The 19,818-nt window shown below is 39.8% G+C and overlaps 30 non-coding genes across 30 annotated transcripts; all 30 read right to left on the bottom strand.

Moving 5' to 3' along the window:
* Positions 1 to 138: 138 nt before the first annotated feature.
* Positions 139 to 257, bottom strand: LOC141292668 (5S ribosomal RNA). Its single transcript, XR_012340557.1, has one exon. It is a non-coding gene; the product is annotated as a 5S ribosomal RNA (ribosomal RNA).
* Positions 258 to 341: 84 nt separating this feature from the next.
* Positions 342 to 460, bottom strand: LOC141318511 (5S ribosomal RNA). Its single transcript, XR_012352824.1, has one exon. It is a non-coding gene; the product is annotated as a 5S ribosomal RNA (ribosomal RNA).
* Positions 461 to 1,261: 801 nt separating this feature from the next.
* Positions 1,262 to 1,380, bottom strand: LOC141293316 (5S ribosomal RNA). Its single transcript, XR_012340718.1, has one exon. It is a non-coding gene; the product is annotated as a 5S ribosomal RNA (ribosomal RNA).
* Positions 1,381 to 1,464: 84 nt separating this feature from the next.
* LOC141317763 (5S ribosomal RNA) lies at positions 1,465 to 1,583 on the bottom strand. Its single transcript, XR_012352122.1, has one exon. It is a non-coding gene; the product is annotated as a 5S ribosomal RNA (ribosomal RNA).
* An 801-nt stretch (positions 1,584 to 2,384) lies between these two features.
* Positions 2,385 to 2,504, bottom strand: LOC141318734 (5S ribosomal RNA). The gene has a single exon (XR_012353033.1). It is a non-coding gene; the product is annotated as a 5S ribosomal RNA (ribosomal RNA).
* An 84-nt stretch (positions 2,505 to 2,588) lies between these two features.
* Positions 2,589 to 2,707, bottom strand: LOC141317762 (5S ribosomal RNA). Its single transcript, XR_012352121.1, has one exon. It is a non-coding gene; the product is annotated as a 5S ribosomal RNA (ribosomal RNA).
* An 801-nt stretch (positions 2,708 to 3,508) lies between these two features.
* LOC141292662 (5S ribosomal RNA) lies at positions 3,509 to 3,627 on the bottom strand. The gene has a single exon (XR_012340556.1). It is a non-coding gene; the product is annotated as a 5S ribosomal RNA (ribosomal RNA).
* Positions 3,628 to 3,711: 84 nt separating this feature from the next.
* LOC141317453 (5S ribosomal RNA) lies at positions 3,712 to 3,830 on the bottom strand. Its single transcript, XR_012351831.1, has one exon. It is a non-coding gene; the product is annotated as a 5S ribosomal RNA (ribosomal RNA).
* Positions 3,831 to 4,631: 801 nt separating this feature from the next.
* On the bottom strand, positions 4,632 to 4,750 carry LOC141292648 (5S ribosomal RNA). Its single transcript, XR_012340552.1, has one exon. It is a non-coding gene; the product is annotated as a 5S ribosomal RNA (ribosomal RNA).
* Positions 4,751 to 4,834: 84 nt separating this feature from the next.
* On the bottom strand, positions 4,835 to 4,953 carry LOC141318510 (5S ribosomal RNA). The gene has a single exon (XR_012352823.1). It is a non-coding gene; the product is annotated as a 5S ribosomal RNA (ribosomal RNA).
* Positions 4,954 to 5,754: 801 nt separating this feature from the next.
* Positions 5,755 to 5,874, bottom strand: LOC141317636 (5S ribosomal RNA). Its single transcript, XR_012352002.1, has one exon. It is a non-coding gene; the product is annotated as a 5S ribosomal RNA (ribosomal RNA).
* Positions 5,875 to 5,958: 84 nt separating this feature from the next.
* On the bottom strand, positions 5,959 to 6,077 carry LOC141317761 (5S ribosomal RNA). The gene has a single exon (XR_012352120.1). It is a non-coding gene; the product is annotated as a 5S ribosomal RNA (ribosomal RNA).
* An 801-nt stretch (positions 6,078 to 6,878) lies between these two features.
* LOC141292641 (5S ribosomal RNA) lies at positions 6,879 to 6,997 on the bottom strand. The gene has a single exon (XR_012340551.1). It is a non-coding gene; the product is annotated as a 5S ribosomal RNA (ribosomal RNA).
* An 84-nt stretch (positions 6,998 to 7,081) lies between these two features.
* Positions 7,082 to 7,200, bottom strand: LOC141317450 (5S ribosomal RNA). The gene has a single exon (XR_012351830.1). It is a non-coding gene; the product is annotated as a 5S ribosomal RNA (ribosomal RNA).
* An 801-nt stretch (positions 7,201 to 8,001) lies between these two features.
* LOC141294359 (5S ribosomal RNA) lies at positions 8,002 to 8,120 on the bottom strand. The gene has a single exon (XR_012340937.1). It is a non-coding gene; the product is annotated as a 5S ribosomal RNA (ribosomal RNA).
* An 84-nt stretch (positions 8,121 to 8,204) lies between these two features.
* On the bottom strand, positions 8,205 to 8,323 carry LOC141318453 (5S ribosomal RNA). Its single transcript, XR_012352769.1, has one exon. It is a non-coding gene; the product is annotated as a 5S ribosomal RNA (ribosomal RNA).
* Positions 8,324 to 8,407: 84 nt separating this feature from the next.
* On the bottom strand, positions 8,408 to 8,526 carry LOC141318531 (5S ribosomal RNA). The gene has a single exon (XR_012352842.1). It is a non-coding gene; the product is annotated as a 5S ribosomal RNA (ribosomal RNA).
* A 799-nt stretch (positions 8,527 to 9,325) lies between these two features.
* Positions 9,326 to 9,444, bottom strand: LOC141294348 (5S ribosomal RNA). Its single transcript, XR_012340936.1, has one exon. It is a non-coding gene; the product is annotated as a 5S ribosomal RNA (ribosomal RNA).
* An 84-nt stretch (positions 9,445 to 9,528) lies between these two features.
* Positions 9,529 to 9,647, bottom strand: LOC141317760 (5S ribosomal RNA). The gene has a single exon (XR_012352119.1). It is a non-coding gene; the product is annotated as a 5S ribosomal RNA (ribosomal RNA).
* An 800-nt stretch (positions 9,648 to 10,447) lies between these two features.
* LOC141292634 (5S ribosomal RNA) lies at positions 10,448 to 10,566 on the bottom strand. The gene has a single exon (XR_012340550.1). It is a non-coding gene; the product is annotated as a 5S ribosomal RNA (ribosomal RNA).
* Positions 10,567 to 11,316: 750 nt separating this feature from the next.
* Positions 11,317 to 11,435, bottom strand: LOC141317497 (5S ribosomal RNA). The gene has a single exon (XR_012351873.1). It is a non-coding gene; the product is annotated as a 5S ribosomal RNA (ribosomal RNA).
* Positions 11,436 to 11,519: 84 nt separating this feature from the next.
* LOC141317449 (5S ribosomal RNA) lies at positions 11,520 to 11,638 on the bottom strand. Its single transcript, XR_012351829.1, has one exon. It is a non-coding gene; the product is annotated as a 5S ribosomal RNA (ribosomal RNA).
* Positions 11,639 to 12,439: 801 nt separating this feature from the next.
* LOC141293239 (5S ribosomal RNA) lies at positions 12,440 to 12,558 on the bottom strand. The gene has a single exon (XR_012340689.1). It is a non-coding gene; the product is annotated as a 5S ribosomal RNA (ribosomal RNA).
* Positions 12,559 to 12,642: 84 nt separating this feature from the next.
* On the bottom strand, positions 12,643 to 12,761 carry LOC141317759 (5S ribosomal RNA). Its single transcript, XR_012352118.1, has one exon. It is a non-coding gene; the product is annotated as a 5S ribosomal RNA (ribosomal RNA).
* Positions 12,762 to 13,562: 801 nt separating this feature from the next.
* Positions 13,563 to 13,681, bottom strand: LOC141311697 (5S ribosomal RNA). Its single transcript, XR_012349162.1, has one exon. It is a non-coding gene; the product is annotated as a 5S ribosomal RNA (ribosomal RNA).
* Positions 13,682 to 14,481: 800 nt separating this feature from the next.
* Positions 14,482 to 14,600, bottom strand: LOC141292627 (5S ribosomal RNA). Its single transcript, XR_012340549.1, has one exon. It is a non-coding gene; the product is annotated as a 5S ribosomal RNA (ribosomal RNA).
* An 84-nt stretch (positions 14,601 to 14,684) lies between these two features.
* On the bottom strand, positions 14,685 to 14,803 carry LOC141318916 (5S ribosomal RNA). The gene has a single exon (XR_012353202.1). It is a non-coding gene; the product is annotated as a 5S ribosomal RNA (ribosomal RNA).
* Positions 14,804 to 15,604: 801 nt separating this feature from the next.
* On the bottom strand, positions 15,605 to 15,723 carry LOC141293160 (5S ribosomal RNA). Its single transcript, XR_012340654.1, has one exon. It is a non-coding gene; the product is annotated as a 5S ribosomal RNA (ribosomal RNA).
* A 2,180-nt stretch (positions 15,724 to 17,903) lies between these two features.
* On the bottom strand, positions 17,904 to 18,022 carry LOC141292620 (5S ribosomal RNA). The gene has a single exon (XR_012340548.1). It is a non-coding gene; the product is annotated as a 5S ribosomal RNA (ribosomal RNA).
* An 84-nt stretch (positions 18,023 to 18,106) lies between these two features.
* LOC141317448 (5S ribosomal RNA) lies at positions 18,107 to 18,225 on the bottom strand. The gene has a single exon (XR_012351828.1). It is a non-coding gene; the product is annotated as a 5S ribosomal RNA (ribosomal RNA).
* Between the last annotated feature and the right edge of the window lie 1,593 nt (positions 18,226 to 19,818).

Genomic DNA, 19,818 nt, shown 5'->3' with positions numbered 1-19,818 from the left:
AAGAGTAATAAAATGGCCTAAAAAACATGTAAAACACTTAAAACTCTATAATACATTTAAATGATTGTAATAAATAGAGCGGTAAAACACGTCTTTCTAAAAGCCAGCATATTATATAAATAGTGAAGAAAAGGCAAAAGCTTACAGCACCTGGTATTCCCAGGCGGTCTCCCATCCAAGTACTAACCAGGCCCGACGCTGCTTAGCTTCCGAGATCAGACGAGATCGGGCGCTCTCAGCGCGGTATGGCCATAAGCGAGGGCTGCTCCAAAAAGTGGGCTATTTAAAGATCAGCCTCCGTAAAAGCCAGCATATTATATAAATAGTGAAGAAAAGGCAAAAGCTTACAGCACCTGGTATTCCCAGGAGGTCTCCCATCCAAGTACAAACCAGGCCCGACGCTGCGTAGCTTCCGAGATCAGACGAGATCGGGCGCTCTCAGCGCGGTATGGCCATAAGCGAGGGCTGCTCCAAAAAGTGGGCTATTTAAAGATCAGCCTCCGTAAAAGCCAGCATATTATATAAATAGTGAAGAAAAGGCAAAAGCTTACAGCACCTGGTATTCCCAGGCGGTCTCCCATAAAAGTGTAACAATCGGCCTTATCAGCCGAGTTACAAGACTAAAATGGGGTCAGATTTAACTGTGAGAGATGACTAGTGGTTAAAAGAATGAGACATAAAATAAAATTGGTTTAAATAGATTTGGTGTATTTACAAGGTTCACATAAAAGACTTTAAAACAACATGATAAAACTAGGTAAACTCTGTTAAAAGAATACAGTTCATTTGTCCATACCCTAAAAACAGGTAAACTCTGTTAAAAGAATACAGTTCATTTGTCCATACCCTAAAAACAGTCCAAGAACCCCAGTGTGTTGATAAGTCCAATGTGAGTGTCCACCAGTGTATATACAATCCACAGAAAGTGTAATCCAAAATTTGCAGGTGGTGAATGGAAAGGTGAGCTCTAAAATTAGCAACTCCTCAATCCAACAGTTTGGTGACTGTCCTTTGTTTGTCATGCTGCTCTCTTATACAGTTGTACTTCCTGCTTCCTGTCATGTGTCTAGTCACATGACAGGCCAACCATCCATTTATTAAAGACACATACACTTAAAATGTTAAGAGTAATAAAATGGCCTAAAAAACATGTAAAACACTTAAAACTCTATAATACATTTAAATGATTGTAATAAATAGAGCGGTAAAACACGTCTTTCTAAAAGCCAGCATATTATATAAATAGTGAAGAAAAGGCAAAAGCTTACAGCACCTGGTATTCCCAGGCGGTCTCCCATCCAAGTACTAACCAGGCCCTACGCTGCTTAGCTTCCGAGATCAGACGAGATCGGGCGCTCTCAGCGCGGTATGGCCATAAGCGAGGGCTGCTCCAAAAAGTGGGCTATTTAAAGATCAGCCTCCGTAAAAGCCAGCATATTATATAAATAGTGAAGAAAAGGCAAAAGCTTACAGCACCTGGTATTCCCAGGCGGTCTCCCATCCAAGTACTAACCAGGCCCGACGCTGCGTAGCTTCCGAGATCAGACGAGATCGGGCGCTCTCAGCGCGGTATGGCCATAAGCGAGGGCTGCTCCAAAAAGTGGGCTATTTAAAGATCAGCCTCCGTAAAAGCCAGCATATTATATAAATAGTGAAGAAAAGGCAAAAGCTTACAGCACCTGGTATTCCCAGGCGGTCTCCCATAAAAGTGTAACAATCGGCCTCATCAGCCGAGTTACAAGACTAAAATGGGGTCAGATTTAACTGTGAGAGATGACTAGTGGTTAAAAGAATGAGACATAAAATAAAATTGGTTTAAATAGATTTGGTGTATTTACAAGGTTCACATAAAAGACTTTAAAACAACATGATAAAACTAGGTAAACTCTGTTAAAAGAATACAGTTCATTTGTCCATACCCTAAAAACAGGTAAACTCTGTTAAAAGAATACAGTTCATTTGTCCATACCCTAAAAACAGTCCAAGAACCCCAGTGTGTTGATAAGTCCAATGTGAGTGTCCACCAGTGTATATACAATCCACAGAAAGTGTAATCCAAAATTTGCAGGTGGTGAATGGAAAGGTGAGCTCTAAAATTAGCAACTCCTCAATCCAACAGTTTGGTGACTGTCCTTTGTTTGTCATGCTGCTCTCTTATACAGTTGTACTTCCTGCTTCCTGTCATGTGTCTAGTCACATGACAGGCCAACCATCCATTTATTAAAGACACATACACTTAAAATGTTAAGAGTAATAAAATGGCCTTAAAAACATGTAAAACACTTAAAACTCTATAATACATTTAAATGATTGTAATAAATAGAGCGGTAAAACACGTCTTTCTAAAAGCCAGCATATTATATAAATAGTGAAGAAAAGGCAAAAGCTTACAGCACCTGGTATTCCCAGGCGGTCTCCCATCCAAGTACTAACCAGGCCCGACGCTGCTTAGCTTTCCGAGATCAGACGAGATCGGGCGCTCTCAGCGCGGTATGGCCATAAGTGAGGGCTGCTCCAAAAAGTGGGCTATTTAAAGATCAGCCTCCGTAAAAGCCAGCATATTATATAAATAGTGAAGAAAAGGCAAAAGCTTACAGCACCTGGTATTCCCAGGCGGTCTCCCATCCAAGTACTAACCAGGCCCGACGCTGCGTAGCTTCCGAGATCAGACGAGATCGGGCGCTCTCAGCGCGGTATGGCCATAAGCGAGGGCTGCTCCAAAAAGTGGGCTATTTAAAGATCAGCCTCCGTAAAAGCCAGCATATTATATAAATAGTGAAGAAAAGGCAAAAGCTTACAGCACCTGGTATTCCCAGGCGGTCTCCCATAAAAGTGTAACAATCGGCCTTATCAGCCGAGTTACAAGACTAAAATGGGGTCAGATTTAACTGTGAGAGATGACTAGTGGTTAAAAGAATGAGACATAAAATAAAATTGGTTTAAATAGATTTGGTGTATTTACAAGGTTCACATAAAAGACTTTAAAACAACACGATAAAACTAGGTAAACTCTGTTAAAAGAATACAGTTCATTTGTCCATACCCTAAAAACAGGTAAACTCTGTTAAAAGAATACAGTTCATTTGTCCATACCCTAAAAACAGTCCAAGAACCCCAGTGTGTTGATAAGTCCAATGTGAGTGTCCACCAGTGTATATACAATCCACAGAAAGTGTAATCCAAAGTTTGCAGGTGGTGAATGGAAAGGTGAGCTCTAAAATTAGCAACTCCTCAATCCAACAGTTTGGTGACTGTCCTTTGTTTGTCATGCTGCTCTCTTATACAGTTGTACTTCCTGCTTCCTGTCATGTGTCTAGTCACATGACAGGCCAACCATCCATTTATTAAAGACACATACACTTAAAATGTTAAGAGTAATAAAATGGCCTAAAAAACATGTAAAACACTTAAAACTCTATAATACATTTAAATGATTGTAATAAATAGAGCGGTAAAACACGTCTTTCTAAAAGCCAGCATATTATATAAATAGTGAAGAAAAGGCAAAAGCTTACAGCACCTGGTATTCCCAGGCGGTCTCCCATCCAAGTACTAACCAGGCCCGACGCTGCTTAGCTTCCGAGATCAGACGAGATCGGGCGCTCTCAGCGCGGTATGGCCATAAGCGAGGGCTGCTCCAAAAAGTGGGCTATTTAAAGATCAGCCTCCGTAAAAGCCAGCATATTATATAAATAGTGAAGAAAAGGCAAAAGCTTACAGCACCTGGTATTCCCAGGAGGTCTCCCATCCAAGTACTAACCAGGCCCGACGCTGCGTAGCTTCCGAGATCAGACGAGATCGGGCGCTCTCAGCGCGGTATGGCCATAAGCGAGGGCTGCTCCAAAAAGTGGGCTATTTAAAGATCAGCCTCCGTAAAAGCCAGCATATTATATAAATAGTGAAGAAAAGGCAAAAGCTTACAGCACCTGGTATTCCCAGGCGGTCTCCCATAAAAGTGTAACAATCGGCCTTATCAGCCGAGTTACAAGACTAAAATGGGGTCAGATTTAACTGTGAGAGATGACTAGTGGTTAAAAGAATGAGACATAAAAGAAAATTGGTTTAAATAGATTTGGTGTATTTACAAGGTTCACATAAAAGACTTTAAAACAACACGATAAAACTAGGTAAACTCTGTTAAAAGAATACAGTTCATTTGTCCATACCCTAAAAACAGGTAAACTCTGTTAAAAGAATACAGTTCATTTGTCCATACCCTAAAAACAGTCCAAGAACCCCAGTGTGTTGATAAGTCCAATGTGAGTGTCCACCAGTGTATATACAATCCACAGAAAGTGTAATCCACAGTTTGCAGGTGGTGAATGGAAAGGTGAGCTCTAAAATTAGCAACTCCTCAATCCAACAGTTTGGTGACTGTCCTTTGTTTGTCATGCTGCTCTCTTATACAGTTGTACTTCCTGCTTCCTGTCATGTGTCTAGTCACATGACAGGCCAACCATCCATTTATTAAAGACACATACACTTAAAATGTTAAGAGTAATAAAATGGCCTAAAAAACATGTAAAACACTTAAAACTCTATAATACATTTAAATGATTGTAATAAATAGAGCGGTAAAACACGTCTTTCTAAAAGCCAGCATATTATATAAATAGTGAAGAAAAGGCAAAAGCTTACAGCACCTGGTATTCCCAGGCGGTCTCCCATCCAAGTACTAACCAGGCCCGACGCTGCTTAGCTTCCGAGATCAGACGAGATCGGGCGCTCTCAGCGCGGTATGGCCATAAGCGAGGGCTGCTCCAAAAAGTGGGCTATTTAAAGATCAGCCTCCGTAAAAGCCAGCATATTATATAAATAGTGAAGAAAAGGCAAAAGCTTACAGCACCTGGTATTCCCAGGAGGTCTCCCATCCAAGTACAAACCAGGCCCGACGCTGCGTAGCTTCCGAGATCAGACGAGATCGGGCGCTCTCAGCGCGGTATGGCCATAAGCGAGGGCTGCTCCAAAAAGTGGGCTATTTAAAGATCAGCCTCCGTAAAAGCCAGCATATTATATAAATAGTGAAGAAAAGGCAAAAGCTTACAGCACCTGGTATTCCCAGGCGGTCTCCCATAAAAGTGTAACAATCGGCCTTATCAGCCGAGTTACAAGACTAAAATGGGGTCAGATTTAACTGTGAGAGATGACTAGTGGTTAAAAGAATGAGACATAAAATAAAATTGGTTTAAATAGATTTGGTGTATTTACAAGGTTCACATAAAAGACTTTAAAACAACATGATAAAACTAGGTAAACTCTGTTAAAAGAATACAGTTCATTTGTCCATACCCTAAAAACAGGTAAACTCTGTTAAAAGAATACAGTTCATTTGTCCATACCCTAAAAACAGTCCAAGAACCCCAGTGTGTTGATAAGTCCAATGTGAGTGTCCACCAGTGTATATACAATCCACAGAAAGTGTAATCCAAAATTTGCAGGTGGTGAATGGAAAGGTGAGCTCTAAAATTAGCAACTCCTCAATCCAACAGTTTGGTGACTGTCCTTTGTTTGTCATGCTGCTCTCTTATACAGTTGTACTTCCTGCTTCCTGTCATGTGTCTAGTCACATGACAGGCCAACCATCCATTTATTAAAGACACATACACTTAAAATGTTAAGAGTAATAAAATGGCCTAAAAAACATGTAAAACACTTAAAACTCTATAATACATTTAAATGATTGTAATAAATAGAGCGGTAAAACACGTCTTTCTAAAAGCCAGCATATTATATAAATAGTGAAGAAAAGGCAAAAGCTTACAGCACCTGGTATTCCCAGGCGGTCTCCCATCCAAGTACTAACCAGGCCCGACGCTGCTTAGCTTTCCGAGATCAGACGAGATCGGGCGCTCTCAGCGCGGTATGGCCATAAGCGAGGGCTGCTCCAAAAAGTGGGCTATTTAAAGATCAGCCTCCGTAAAAGCCAGCATATTATATAAATAGTGAAGAAAAGGCAAAAGCTTACAGCACCTGGTATTCCCAGGCGGTCTCCCATCCAAGTACTAACCAGGCCCGACGCTGCGTAGCTTCCGAGATCAGACGAGATCGGGCGCTCTCAGCGCGGTATGGCCATAAGCGAGGGCTGCTCCAAAAAGTGGGCTATTTAAAGATCAGCCTCCGTAAAAGCCAGCATATTATATAAATAGTGAAGAAAAGGCAAAAGCTTACAGCACCTGGTATTCCCAGGCGGTCTCCCATAAAAGTGTAACAATCGGCCTTATCAGCCGAGTTACAAGACTAAAATGGGGTCAGATTTAACTGTGAGAGATGACTAGTGGTTAAAAGAATGAGACATAAAATAAAATTGGTTTAAATAGATTTGGTGTATTTACAAGGTTCACATAAAAGACTTTAAAACAACACGATAAAACTAGGTAAACTCTGTTAAAAGAATACAGTTCATTTGTCCATACCCTAAAAACAGGTAAACTCTGTTAAAAGAATACAGTTCATTTGTCCATACCCTAAAAACAGTCCAAGAACCCCAGTGTGTTGATAAGTCCAATGTGAGTGTCCACCAGTGTATATACAATCCACAGAAAGTGTAATCCAAAGTTTGCAGGTGGTGAATGGAAAGGTGAGCTCTAAAATTAGCAACTCCTCAATCCAACAGTTTGGTGACTGTCCTTTGTTTGTCATGCTGCTCTCTTATACAGTTGTACTTCCTGCTTCCTGTCATGTGTCTAGTCACATGACAGGCCAACCATCCATTTATTAAAGACACATACACTTAAAATGTTAAGAGTAATAAAATGGCCTAAAAAACATGTAAAACACTTAAAACTCTATAATACATTTAAATGATTGTAATAAATAGAGCGGTAAAACACGTCTTTCTAAAAGCCAGCATATTATATAAATAGTGAAGAAAAGGCAAAAGCTTACAGCACCTGGTATTCCCAGGCGGTCTCCCATCCAAGTACTAACCAGGCCCGACGCTGCTTAGCTTCCGAGATCAGACGAGATCGGGCGCTCTCAGCGCGGTATGGCCATAAGCGAGGGCTGCTCCAAAAAGTGGGCTATTTAAAGATCAGCCTCCGTAAAAGCCAGCATATTATATAAATAGTGAAGAAAAGGCAAAAGCTTACAGCACCTGGTATTCCCAGGAGGTCTCCCATCCAAGTACTAACCAGGCCCGACGCTGCGTAGCTTCCGAGATCAGACGAGATCGGGCGCTCTCAGCGCGGTATGGCCATAAGCGAGGGCTGCTCCAAAAAGTGGGCTATTTAAAGATCAGCCTCCGTAAAAGCCAGCATATTATATAAATAGTGAAGAAAAGGCAAAAGCTTACAGCACCTGGTATTCCCAGGCGGTCTCCCATAAAAGTGTAACAATCGGCCTTATCAGCCGAGTTACAAGACTAAAATGGGGTCAGATTTAACTGTGAGAGATGACTAGTGGTTAAAAGAATGAGACATAAAAGAAAATTGGTTTAAATAGATTTGGTGTATTTACAAGGTTCACATAAAAGACTTTAAAACAACACGATAAAACTAGGTAAACTCTGTTAAAAGAATACAGTTCATTTGTCCATACCCTAAAAACAGGTAAACTCTGTTAAAAGAATACAGTTCATTTGTCCATACCCTAAAAACAGTCCAAGAACCCCAGTGTGTTGATAAGTCCAATGTGAGTGTCCACCAGTGTATATACAATCCACAGAAAGTGTAATCCACAGTTTGCAGGTGGTGAATGGAAAGGTGAGCTCTAAAATTAGCAACTCCTCAATCCAACAGTTTGGTGACTGTCCTTTGTTTGTCATGCTGCTCTCTTATACAGTTGTACTTCCTGCTTCCTGTCATGTGTCTAGTCACATGACAGGCCAACCATCCATTTATTAAAGACACATACACTTAAAATGTTAAGAGTAATAAAATGGCCTAAAAAACATGTAAAACACTTAAAACTCTATAATACATTTAAATGATTGTAATAAATAGAGCGGTAAAACACGTCTTTCTAAAAGCCAGCATATTATATAAATAGTGAAGAAAAGGCAAAAGCTTACAGCACCTGGTATTCCCAGGCGGTCTCCCACCCAAGTACTAACCAGGCCCGACGCTGCTTAGCTTCCGAGATCAGACGAGATCGGGCGCTCTCAGCGCGGTATGGCCATAAGCGAGGGCTGCTCCAAAAAGTGGGCTATTTAAAGATCAGCCTCCGTAAAAGCCAGCATATTATATAAATAGTGAAGAAAAGGCAAAAGCTTACAGCAGCTGGTATTCCCAGGCGGTCTCCCATCCAAGTACTAACCAGGCCCGACGCTGCTTAGCTTCCGAGATCAGACGAGATCGGGCGCTCTCAGCGCGGTATGGCCATAAGCGAGGGCTGCTCCAAAAAGTGGGCTATTTAAAGATCAGCCTCCGTAAAAGCCAGCATATTATATAAATAGTGAAGAAAAGGCAAAAGCTTACAGCACCTGGTATTCCCAGGAGGTCTCCCATCCAAGTACTAACCAGGCCCGACGCTGCGTAGCTTCCGAGATCAGACGAGATCAGGCGCTCTCAGCGCGGTATGGCCATAAGCGAGGGCTGCTCCAAAAAGTGGGCTATTTAAAGATCAGCCTCCGTAAAAGCCAGCATATTATATAAATAGTGAAGAAAAGGCAAAAGCTTACAGCACCTGGTATTCCCAGGCGGTCTCCCATAAAAGTGTAACAATCGGCCTTATCAGCCGAGTTACAAGACTAAAATGGGGTCAGATTTAACTGTGAGAGATGACTAGTGGTTAAAAGAATGAGACATAAAAGAAAATTGGTTTAAATAGATTTGGTGTATTTACAAGGTTCACATAAAAGACTTTAAAACAACACGATAAAACTAGGTAAACTCTGTTAAAAGAATACAGTTCATTTGTCCATACCCTAAAAACAGGTAAACTCTGTTAAAAGAATACAGTTCATTTGTCCATACCCTAAAAACAGTCCAAGAACCCCAGTGTGTTGATAAGTCCAATGTGAGTGTCCACCAGTGTATATACAATCCACAGAAAGTGTAATCCAAAGTTTGCAGGTGGTGAATGGAAAGGTGAGCTCTAAAATTAGCAACTCCTCAATCCAACAGTTTGGTGACTGTCCTTTGTTTGTCATGCTGCTCTCTTATACAGTTGTACTTCCTGCTTCCTGTCATGTGTCTAGTCACATGACAGGCCAACCATCCATTTATTAAAGACATACACTTAAAATGTTAAGAGTAATAAAATGGCCTAAAAAACATGTAAAACACTTAAAACTCTATAATACATTTAAATGATTGTAATAAATAGAGCGGTAAAACACGTCTTTCTAAAAGCCAGCATATTATATAAATAGTGAAGAAAAGGCAAAAGCTTACAGCACCTGGTATTCCCAGGCGGTCTCCCACCCAAGTACTAACCAGGCCCGACGCTGCTTAGCTTCCGAGATCAGACGAGATCGGGCGCTCTCAGCGCGGTATGGCCATAAGCGAGGGCTGCTCCAAAAAGTGGGCTATTTAAAGATCAGCCTCCGTAAAAGCCAGCATATTATATAAATAGTGAAGAAAAGGCAAAAGCTTACAGCACCTGGTATTCCCAGGCGGTCTCCCATCCAAGTACTAACCAGGCCCGACGCTGCGTAGCTTCCGAGATCAGACGAGATCGGGCGCTCTCAGCGCGGTATGGCCATAAGCGAGGGCTGCTCCAAAAAGTGGGCTATTTAAAGATCAGCCTCCGTAAAAGCCAGCATATTATATAAATAGTGAAGAAAAGGCAAAAGCTTACAGCACCTGGTATTCCCAGGCGGTCTCCCATAAAAGTGTAACAATCGGCCTTATCAGCCGAGTTACAAGACTAAAATGGGGTCAGATTTAACTGTGAGAGATGACTAGTGGTTAAAAGAATGAGACATAAAAGAAAATTGGTTTAAATAGATTTGGTGTATTTACAAGGTTCACATAAAAGACTTTAAAACAACACGATAAAACTAGGTAAACTCTGTTAAAAGAATACAGTTCATTTGTCCATACCCTAAAAACAGGTAAACTCTGTTAAAAGAATACAGTTCATTTGTCCATACCCTAAAAACAGTCCAAGAACCCCAGTGTGTTGATAAGTCCAATGTGAGTGTCCACCAGTGTATATACAATCCACAGAAAGTGTAATCCAAAGTTTGCAGGTGGTGAATGGAAAGGTGAGCTCTAAAATTAGCAACTCCTCAATCCAACAGTTTGGTGACTGTCCTTTGTTTGTCATGCTGCTCTCTTATACAGTTGTACTTCCTGCTTCCTGTCATGTGTCTAGTCACATGACAGGCCAACCATCCATTTATTAAAGACACATACACTTAAAATGTTAAGAGTAATAAAATGGCCTAAAAACATGTAAAACACTTAAAACTCTATAATACATTTAAATGATTGTAATAAATAGAGCGGTAAAACACGTCTTTCTAAAAGCCAGCATATTATATAAATAGTGAAGAAAAGGAAAAAGCTTACAGCACCTGGTATTCCCAGGCGGTCTCCCATCCAAGTACTAACCAGGCCCGACGCTGCTTAGCTTCCGAGATCAGACGAGATCGGGCGCTCTCAGCGCGGTATGGCCATAAGCGAGGGCTGCTCCAAAAAGTGGGCTATTTAAAGATCAGCCTCCGTAAAAGCCAGCATATTATATAAATAGTGAAGAAAAGGCAAAAGCTTACAGCACCTGGTATTCCCAGGCGGTCTCCCATAAAAGTGTAACAATCGGCCTTATCAGCCGAGTTACAAGACTAAAATGGGGTCAGATTTAACTGTGAGAGATGACTAGTGGTTAAAAGAATGAGACATAAAAGAAAATTGGTTTAAATAGATTTGGTGTATTTACAAGGTTCACATAAAAGACTTTAAAACAACACGATAAAACTAGGTAAACTCTGTTAAAAGAATACAGTTCATTTGTCCATACCCTAAAAACAGTCCAAGAACCCCAGTGTGTTGATAAGTCCAATGTGAGTGTCCACCAGTGTATATACAATCCACAGAAAGTGTAATCCAAAGTTTGCAGGTGGTGAATGGAAAGGTGAGCTCTAAAATTAGCAACTCCTCAATCCAACAGTTTGGTGACTGTCCTTTGTTTGTCATGCTGCTCTCTTATACAGTTGTACTTCCTGCTTCCTGTCATGTGTCTAGTCACATGACAGGCCAACCATCCATTTATTAAAGACACATACACTTAAAATGTTAAGAGTAATAAAATGGCCTAAAAAACATGTAAAACACTTAAAACTCTATAATACATTTAAATGATTGTAATAAATAGAGCGGTAAAACAGTCTTTCTAAAAGCCAGCATATTATATAAATAGTGAAGAAAAGGCAAAAGCTTACAGCACCTGGTATTCCCAGGCGGTCTCCCATCCAAGAACTAACCAGGCCCGACGCTGCTTAGCTTCCGAGATCAGACGAGATCGGGCGCTCTCAGCGCGGTATGGCCATAAGCGAGGGCTGCTCCAAAAAGTGGGCTATTTAAAGATCAGCCTCCGTAAAAGCCAGCATATTATATAAATAGTGAAGAAAAGGCAAAAGCTTACAGCACCTGGTATTCCCAGGAGGTCTCCCATCCAAGTACTAACCAGGCCCGACGCTGCGTAGCTTCCGAGATCAGACGAGATCGGGCGCTCTCAGCGCGGTATGGCCATAAGCGAGGGCTGCTCCAAAAAGTGGGCTATTTAAAGATCAGCCTCCGTAAAAGCCAGCATATTATATAAATAGTGAAGAAAAGGCAAAAGCTTACAGCACCTGGTATTCCCAGGCGGTCTCCCATAAAAGTGTAACAATCGGCCTTATCAGCCGAGTTACAAGACTAAAATGGGGTCAGATTTAACTGTGAGAGATGACTAGTGGTTAAAAGAATGAGACATAAAAGAAAATTGGTTTAAATAGATTTGGTGTATTTACAAGGTTCACATAAAAGACTTTAAAACAACACGATAAAACTAGGTAAACTCTGTTAAAAGAATACAGTTCATTTGTCCATACCCTAAAAACAGGTAAACTCTGTTAAAAGAATACAGTTCATTTGTCCATACCCTAAAAACAGTCCAAGAACCCCAGTGTGTTGATAAGTCCAATGTGAGTGTCCACCAGTGTATATACAATCCACAGAAAGTGTAATCCAAAGTTTGCAGGTGGTGAATGGAAAGGTGAGCTCTAAAATTAGCAACTCCTCAATCCAACAGTTTGGTGACTGTCCTTTGTTTGTCATGCTGCTCTCTTATACAGTTGTACTTCCTGCTTCCTGTCATGTGTCTAGTCACATGACAGGCCAACCATCCATTTATTAAAGACACATACACTTAAAATGTTAAGAGTAATAAAATGGCCTAAAAAACATGTAAAACACTTAAAACTCTATAATACATTTAAATGATTGTAATAAATAGAGCGGTAAAACACGTCTTTCTAAAAGCCAGCATATTATATAAATAGTGAAGAAAAGGCAAAAGCTTACAGCACCTGGTATTCCCAGGCGGTCTCCCATCCAAGTACTAACCAGGCCCTACGCTGCTTAGCTTCCGAGATCAGACGAGATCGGGCGCTCTCAGCGCGGTATGGCCATAAGCGAGGGCTGCTCCAAAAAGTGGGCTATTTAAAGATCAGCCTCCGTAAAAGCCAGCATATTATATAAATAGTGAAGAAAAGGCAAAAGCTTACAGCACCTGGTATTCCCAGGCGGTCTCCCATCCAAGTACTAACCAGGCCCGACGCTGCGTAGCTTCCGAGATCAGACGAGATCGGGCGCTCTCAGCGCGGTATGGCCATAAGCGAGGGCTGCTCCAAAAAGTGGGCTATTTAAAGATCAGCCTCCGTAAAAGCCAGCATATTATATAAATAGTGAAGAAAAGGCAAAAGCTTACAGCACCTGGTATTCCCAGGCGGTCTCCCATAAAAGTGTAACAATCGGCCTTATCAGCCGAGTTACAAGACTAAAATGGGGTCAGATTTAACTGTGAGAGATGACTAGTGGTTAAAAGAATGAGACATAAAATAAAATTGGTTTAAATAGATTTGGTGTATTTACAAGGTTCACATAAAAGACTTTAAAACAACATGATAAAACTAGGTAAACTCTGTTAAAAGAATACAGTTCATTTGTCCATACCCTAAAAACAGGTAAACTCTGTTAAAAGAATACAGTTCATTTGTCCATACCCTAAAAACAGTCCAAGAACCCCAGTGTGTTGATAAGTCCAATGTGAGTGTCCACCAGTGTATATACAATCCACAGAAAGTGTAATCCAAAATTTGCAGGTGGTGAATGGAAAGGTGAGCTCTAAAATTAGCAACTCCTCAATCCAACAGTTTGGTGACTGTCCTTTGTTTGTCATGCTGCTCTCTTATACAGTTGTACTTCCTGCTTCCTGTCATGTGTCTAGTCACATGACAGGCCAACCATCCATTTATTAAAGACACATACACTTAAAATGTTAAGAGTAATAAAATGGCCTAAAAAACATGTAAAACACTTAAAACTCTATAATACATTTAAATGATTGTAATAAATAGAGCGGTAAAACACGTCTTTCTAAAAGCCAGCATATTATATAAATAGTGAAGAAAAGGCAAAAGCATACAGCACCTGGTATTCCCAGGCGGTCTCCCATCCAAGTACTAACCAGGCCCGACGCTGCTTAGCTTCCGAGATCAGACGAGATCGGGCGCTCTCAGCGCGGTATGGCCATAAGCGAGGGCTGCTCCAAAAAGTGGGCTATTTAAAGATCAGCCTCCGTAAAAGCCAGCATATTATATAAATAGTGAAGAAAAGGCAAAAGCTTACAGCACCTGGTATTCCCAGGCGGTCTCCCATAAAAGTGTAACAATCGGCCTTATCAGCCGAGTTACAAGACTAAAATGGGGTCAGATTTAACTGTGAGAGATGACTAGTGGTTAAAAGAATGAGACATAAAAGAAAATTGGTTTAAATAGATTTGGTGTATTTACAAGGTTCACATAAAAGACTTTAAAACAACACGATAAAACTAGGTAAACTCTGTTAAAAGAATACAGTTCATTTGTCCATACCCTAAAAACAGGTAAACTCTGTTAAAAGAATACAGTTCATTTGTCCATACCCTAAAAACAGTCCAAGAACCCCAGTGTGTTGATAAGTCCAATGTGAGTGTCCACCAGTGTATATACAATCCACAGAAAGTGTAATCCAAAGTTTGCAGGTGGTGAATGGAAAGGTGAGCTCTAAAATTAGCAACTCCTCAATCCAACAGTTTGGTGACTGTCCTTTGTTTGTCATGCTGCTCTCTTATACAGTTGTACTTCCTGCTTCCTGTCATGTGTCTAGTCCCATGACAGGCCAACCATCCATTTATTAAAGACACATACACTTAAAATGTTAAGAGTAATAAAATGGCCTAAAAAACATGTAAAACACTTAAAACTCTATAATACATTTAAATGATTGTAATAAATAGAGCGGTAAAACAGTCTTTCTAAAAGCCAGCATATTATATAAATAGTGAAGAAAAGGCAAAAGCTTACAGCACCTGGTATTCCCAGGCGGTCTCCCATCCAAGTACTAACCAGGCCCGACGCTGCTTAGCTTCCGAGATCAGACGAGATCGGGCGCTCTCAGCGCGGTATGGCCATAAGCGAGGGCTGCTCCAAAAAGTGGGCTATTTAAAGATCAGCCTCCGTAAAAGCCAGCATATTATATAAATAGTGAAGAAAAGGCAAAAGCTTACAGCACCTGGTATTCCCAGGCGGTCTCCCATCCAAGTACTAACCAGGCCCGACGCTGCGTAGCTTCCGAGATCAGACGAGATCGGGCGCTCTCAGCGCGGTATGGCCATGAGCGAGGGCTGCTCCAAAAAGTGGGCTATTTAAAGATCAGCCTCCGTAAAAGCCAGCATATTATATAAATAGTGAAGAAAAGGCAAAAGCTTACAGCACCTGGTATTCCCAGGCGGTCTCCCATAAAAGTGTAACAATCGGCCTTATCAGCCGAGTTACAAGACTAAAATGGGGTCAGATTTAACTGTGAGAGATGACTAGTGGTTAAAAGAATGAGACATAAAATAAAATTGGTTTAAATAGATTTGGTGTATTTACAAGGTTCACATAAAAGACTTTAAAACAACATGATAAAACTAGGTAAACTCTGTTAAAAGAATACAGTTCATTTGTCCATACCCTAAAAACAGGTAAACTCTGTTAAAAGAATACAGTTCATTTGTCCATACCCTAAAAACAGTCCAAGAACCCCAGTGTGTTGATAAGTCCAATGTGAGTGTCCACCAGTGTATATACAATCCACAGAAAGTGTAATCCAAAGTTTGCAGGTGGTGAATGGAAAGGTGAGCTCTAAAATTAGCAACTCCTCAATCCAACAGTTTGGTGACTGTCCTTTGTTTGTCATGCTGCTCTCTTATACAGTTGTACTTCCTGCTTCCTGTCATGTGTCTAGTCACATGACAGGCCAACCATCCATTTATTAAAGACACATACACTTAAAATGTTAAGAGTAATAAAATGGCCTAAAAAACATGTAAAACACTTAAAACTCTATAATACATTTAAATGATTGTAATAAATAGAGCGGTAAAACACGTCTTTCTAAAAGCCAGCATATTATATAAATAGTGAAGAAAAGGCAAAAGCTTACAGCACCTGGTATTCCCAGGCGGTCTCCCATCCAAGTACTAACCAGGCCCTACGCTGCTTAGCTTCCGAGATCAGACGAGATCGGGCGCTCTCAGCGCGGTATGGCCATAAGCGAGGGCTGCTCCAAAAAGTGGGCTATTTAAAGATCAGCCTCCGTAAAAGCCAGCATATTATATAAATAGTGAAGAAAAGGCAAAAGCTTACAGCACCTGGTATTCCCAGGCGGTCTCCCATAAAAGTGTAACAATCGGCCTTATCAGCCGAGTTACAAGACTAAAATGGGGTCAGATTTAACTGTGAGAGATGACTAGTGGTTAAAAGAATGAGACATAAAAGAAAATTGGTTTAAATAGATTTGGTGTATTTACAAGGTTCACATAAAAGACTTTAAAACAACACGATAAAACTAGGTAAACTCTGTTAAAAGAATACAGTTCATTTGTCCATACCCTAAAAACAGGTAAACTCTGTTAAAAGAATACAGTTCATTTGTCCATACCCTAAAAACAGTCCAAGAACCCCAGTGTGTTGATAAGTCCAATGTGAGTGTCCACCAGTGTATATACAATCCACAGAAAGTGTAATCCAAAGTTTGCAGGTGGTGAATGGAAAGGTGAGCTCTAAAATTAGCAACTCCTCAATCCAACAGTTTGGTGACTGTCCTTTGTTTGTCATGCTGCTCTCTTATACAGTTGTACTTCCTGCTTCCTGTCATGTGTCTAGTCACATGACAGGCCAACCATCCATTTATTAAAGACACATACACTTAAAATGTTAACCCTTAAAGACCTAGAACATTTTTGGGGCACCTGAGGCACCTGTATATTTCTTTGTTTTTTCAGACCTATTCTAGCAGTCAGCATCAATTGTCATATATCATTATAAACATAAGAACTTGATCTTTATGTCTAGCTAATTTAAAATTACAAATTTCCTTTTGTTTTCTCTAAAAATTAGTGAATTTCCAGAATTTTAGGAAAAAACGCTACCAACAATTGGGTGTTTTTTACTGTGTACTCAAACAAAAACTCCTGAAGTTTAGATTTTTTTCTTTAAAAATTTGTATTTAGGTGTTTTACACTTCCAAATAAAATTTTGTCTATATATAACATTCCCCAAGCAAGTTATAGCCAATTATTACAATATTATTTAGGTGCTTTTCAGTGAAAAACAGGCCCATTTCGTTTATTGACAATATAGATCTGTCCAAAAACGTTTCAGGAGTAAAGTCATTGCAGAAACAGTGTTAAATAATAGCAAAACACAGTAAAAAATAATTTACTATTTCATAAATATATTCTTAATCCAAAAGATGAAATATAAACACAAATAGTGTAGAAAGTAGCACAAGAAAAAATGCACAAACTGTCTTGTGCAACAAAAAAATAAATAAACAATCCAAATTATTCACAAACTACACACAAAATGAGAGAGAAATATACAGAGTGCAACCGAAAAAATAGTACAAATAATCTTTAAAAACTATATAATAATTAGTTACATAATATAACAACCAAATAGATGGATCTGCTGGCTGTAGTCTGCGTCGGAATCTATTTTACCGGGACATCGCCTAGTGACCGAAAACCCACATTCCAGTGCTTTATCCGATATCTACTGTTGTTTCATCCTTGTTTTTGGTTTGTTTTATGTCAAAGGGCTCTGTCGTGAGTATTTCTGTACATTTTCAAAGAATGCTGTCATGCAAATGTGTTATTTTGCGTTTGTTTTCATGCACGCAAGACGCACTTTGCTTTCACTTTGCGTCTGTTCAGATCTGCAAAGAAACATACTAATCGGTGGTTCAAAAGACCAAAACCTATGTTTATTGGTTGAATAGATGACAGTTTGAACCAATCGGGGCACAGGGGTGGGACTAAGCATCAACAATCGTTCCTGTTTGGCTCAGAGGACCAAAACGTGTTGATTTCATCTGACGAATCAGTGCTGAGGAAATGTGATGACGTAATCACGCTTACTACGGAGCCTCTGAATATCCAAATGAGACAAATGCGATATCACTGAAAAGAGCAGACTCTGTACTTTACGAGACTTTTTAAAGCATTCAAATTGGATTAGCGGTTCAAAAGTTATTAAACATTTAAGACCAATAGTTATTTTTAGCCGCCGGCGGCTGTCTCGGTCTTTGAGGGTTAAGAGTAATAAAATGGCCTAAAAAACATGTAAAACACTTAAAACTCTATAATACATTTAAATGATTGTAATAAATAGAGCGGTAAAACACGTCTTTCTAAAAGCCAGCATATTATATAAATAGTGAAGAAAAGGCAAAAGCTTACAGCACCTGGTATTCCCAGGCGGTCTCCCATCCAAGTACTAACCAGGCCCGACGCTGCTTAGCTTCCGAGATCAGACGAGATCGGGCGCTCTCAGCGCGGTATGGCCATAAGCGAGGGCTGCTCCAAAAAGTGGGCTATTTAAAGATCAGCCTCCGTAAAAGCCAGCATATTATATAAATAGTGAAGAAAAGGCAAAAGCTTACAGCACCTGGTATTCCCAGGAGGTCTCCCATCCAAGTACTAACCAGGCCCGACGCTGCGTAGCTTCCGAGATCAGACGAGATCGGGCGCTCTCAGCGCGGTATGGCCATAAGCGAGGGCTGCTCCAAAAAGTGGGCTATTTAAAGATCAGCCTCCGTAAAAGCCAGCATATTATATAAATAGTGAAGAAAAGGCAAAAGCTTACAGCACCTGGTATTCCCAGGCGGTCTCCCATAAAAGTGTAACAATCGGCCTTATCAGCCGAGTTACAAGACTAAAATGGGGTCAGATTTAACTGTGAGAGATGACTAGTGGTTAAAAGAATGAGACATAAAAGAAAATTGGTTTAAATAGATTTGGTGTATTTACAAGGTTCACATAAAAGACTTTAAAACAACACGATAAAACTAGGTAAACTCTGTTAAAAGAATACAGTTCATTTGTCCATACCCTAAAAACAGGTAAACTCTGTTAAAAGAATACAGTTCATTTGTCCATACCCTAAAAACAGTCCAAGAACCCCAGTGTGTTGATAAGTCCAATGTGAGTGTCCACCAGTGTATATACAATCCACAGAAAGTGTAATCCACAGTTTGCAGGTGGTGAATGGAAAGGTGAGCTCTAAAATTAGCAACTCCTCAATCCAACAGTTTGGTGACTGTCCTTTGTTTGTCATGCTGCTCTCTTATACAGTTGTACTTCCTGCTTCCTGTCATGTGTCTAGTCACATGACAGGCCAACCATCTATTTATTAAAGACACATACACTTAAAATGTTAAGAGTAATAAAATGGCCTAAAAAACATGTAAAACACTTAAAACTCTATAATACATTTAACCCTCTGGGCCTCCTCATTAAGGGGTCACACTTGGCTCCCTCGCGGTCAAAAGTGACCGAAGCCTTAAAAAGTAACTTTTTTTTTCTTCAGGAAAATCAATTAAATATATTTTTGTTCAATAATATTTTGTAATTATTATTTAGAATTTTGAGCATTTTTTATGAATCTATGCAATATTTATACAGTTTTAATGAGCAATTTTTTCCCAGTAGATTTATATTTTATATTATATTTTTTTAATTAATTATGTATTTATTATTTTTCAATAAATACAACATTTCACATTAAAATAGAGTAAAGTAAAAGCATTTAAAATCCATTTTTTTAAAGTGAAAATTGCACCATCTAGTGGCATAAAAAATAAAAACTTGTGTAATGCCATGTAAACTCATGTATCTCCCTATATACATATATACAGGGGCTTTGGGATTCCTATTGTTTTTTTTCTTTTTATTGTTTCTTCATTTTATTAGGCTTTGCATTTAGAAATATATTCAGACATTCTAAAAGATAAATTTTGGCAAGGTTTAGATTTTTTTTGATTGGATAAATATCAGGTTTTGCATTTTTCTGCTTATTTCTGTGTGTCTGTGTGTGTGTCTGTGTGTGTGTGTGTGCGCGTGTGTGTGCATGTGTGTGTCAGTTCTGTACTTTTCTTATTTTAGAGTGTCAGTCCTTGCTTGCTGAACACTTCTTTTCAGCACAGTTGCTCATTTGTAGATTGTATTACCAAAAGATTATCTGAATTATCACATTTTGTCGTATTTCCCATTCATTTCCTATGTCGGTCATTTTTGACCGCGAAGGAGCCAAGTGTGACTATTTTTTTTTGGACCCTTTAACATATCCGAATCATGTCACTGATTTTT

Source organism: Garra rufa, chromosome 1 (assembly GCF_049309525.1).
Source record: "Garra rufa chromosome 1, GarRuf1.0, whole genome shotgun sequence".
Taxonomy (NCBI): domain Eukaryota; kingdom Metazoa; phylum Chordata; class Actinopteri; order Cypriniformes; family Cyprinidae; genus Garra; species Garra rufa.
This window is presented reverse-complemented; position numbering and strand designations above follow the sequence as displayed.